Genomic DNA, 2469 nt, shown 5'->3' with positions numbered 1-2469 from the left:
TCTAGTTCAGTTCTAGTTCAGTTCTAGTTCAGTTCTAGTTCAGTTCTAGTTCAGTTCTAGTTCAGTTCTAGTTCAGTTCTAGTTCAGTTCTAGTTCAGTTCTTGTCAGATCTAGTTCAGTTCTAGTTCAGTTCTAGTTCAGTTCTAGTTCATTTCTAGTTCAGTTCCAGTTCAGTTCTAGTTCAGTTCTAGTTCAGTTCTAGTTTAGTTCTAGTTCAGTTTAGTTCAGTTCTATTTTGATTTTATATTTTTGTATTGAATTTTATTTTTGTTTGGAAATATGAAAGAAAACTGATTTAAATCGTAATCTCCATTAATACATTCTTTAGGGTTTTCTCAAATATTATGTCCAATTTTATTAACTTTAGTGCTATAAAGGCTTAACTGCTGATTTAATATTTTGACAACTTAGTTAAATTATTTGTGGTTTATTATTGAACAACAAATGGCCTCTACAGTTAATATGTTTTATCAGTTCTACAGGTTTCTTCAATAAAGTAGATTTATATTGTAAAAGTACTAAATTCACACACTATTATTATTTTATTTTAATTTCAGCTGTATTTTTTTTTTTGGCAACAATTGAGATAATCATGGAAATGATTAAGATTTTATTTAAAGCGGCAATTATAGCACTATTTAATTTTTATTTTACACATTATTTACTACAACTCGCCAACATATGTAAGTAAACTTGTTAAAGCCATTAACTGAGAAACATAGAAAACAGTAGTCGAGGTCTTTTAACAAGTGGATATGTTTTGTTTCTTGAGACTCATAGACAAGCTAACTAACCAACATTAATTTAAACATACATTTCAAAACGGTTGGTCTTAGTCAGTAGACGTGCAATAAAACATGAACTTCATGTTGAAAAGATAAAAATAATCTAAATTAAATTAATCATCGAAAGTACTGCTTATAATTTTAATAAACAAGAAAGGCAACATGATAATAGTTAAACAAAAAGTCAAAAGTAATAAAAAGCCGCTTGAGCTTTAGCAAAAAATACAAATATTAAAAAAGAGACAAATCATACATGAGTTTCATAGAGAATTTTTAATTCAGATTTATAATTTTTTCTGCAAAAAATTGATTATGTGAAATTGTAGTTGTTTGTTAAATCAATGCAGAATTAGTTTTTCTCTACAGTTAATGGTACAGTATTTTCACAATTTTAAAATAAATATTAACTGACTAATTCATTGTCTCTAGTGTGTCGGCTAAAACAATGGCCGTGTGCAGAAACAAAAGACTTAGGCAACAAACATAGATCTCTTTAATATGATCAATAATTTCAGTTTGGTGACACATGTTTTTAAATCGTGGCAAGTTATTTAATAAATAACGTTTATGTTATTAGCATTTACCAATTTTTTCTTTGTCGATTTACAAGAATAACATTTTTACTCAATTTACAATTAAGCAATGTTATGTAAAACTTAATTCAATTTAATATTTCTAAAAAAAACAAAAAATTAAGGAAATATTTCAAGTAATTATATATTTCTTAAATAAAAACTTGTATTTATTTATTTATGGGTGTATTAACTAAAAAATAAACCAAAATAGCTGACACTTGATTACTAGATATTCTCAACTTATTATTTGTTTTTTTTTATTTATGTCAATTTTGTTGTATTTCTTTTTTTATTTAGCATAATTTAATTTAATGCACATTTAATTAAATTGTTTTTTTTTCAACAATTGTTTTTATTTGTTGTAATATTTTGCGTACAAAAAATTCATTAACCTCTAATAATTCATTAAAAAATTATTATTCAACTACTTGTAATTATGATTGAAAATATCTAAAAGTAACAAAAAGGTCTTAACAACCTTTTTCAAAAACAACAATAAGTAAAAGAACTTTTTGTTCTTGTTCAGTTCTGGCTCAGTTCGAGCTCAGTTCTAGTTTAGTTCTATTTTAATTCTAGCCCAGTTTTTGTTTAGTTCTTGTTCAGTTCTCGTTTAGTTCTAGTTCAGCTCTAGTTCAGTTCTAATTCAGTTCTAGTTCAGTTCAGTTCAGTTCTAGTTCAGTTCTAGTTCAGTTCTAGTTCAGTTCTAGTTCAGTTCTAGTTCAGTTCTAGTTCAGTTCTAGTGCAGTTCTAGTTCAGTTCTAGTTCAGTTCTAGTTCAGTTCTAGTTCAGTTCTAGTTCAGTTCTAGTTCAGTTCTAGTTCAGTTCTAGTTCAGTTCTAGTTCTGTTCTAGTTCAGTTCTAGTTCAGTTCTAGTTCAGTTCGAGTTCAGTTCTAGTTCAGTTCTAGTTCACTTCTAGTTCAGTTCTAGTTCACTTCTAGTTCAGTTCTAGTTCAGTTCTAGTTCAGTTCTAGTTCAGTTCTAGTTCAGTTGTAATTCAGTTGTAGTTCAGTGCTAGTTCAGTACTAGTTCAGTTCTAGTTCAGTTCTAGTTCAGTTCTAGTTCAGTTCTAGTTCAGTTCTAGTTCAGTTCTAGTTCAGTTCTAGTTCAGT

The sequence above is a fragment of the Lucilia cuprina genome, chromosome 5, assembly GCF_022045245.1.
Source record: "Lucilia cuprina isolate Lc7/37 chromosome 5, ASM2204524v1, whole genome shotgun sequence".
In the NCBI taxonomy this organism is placed as follows: Eukaryota; Metazoa; Arthropoda; class Insecta; order Diptera; family Calliphoridae; genus Lucilia; species Lucilia cuprina.
Note: the sequence above shows the minus strand (reverse complement) of the source record.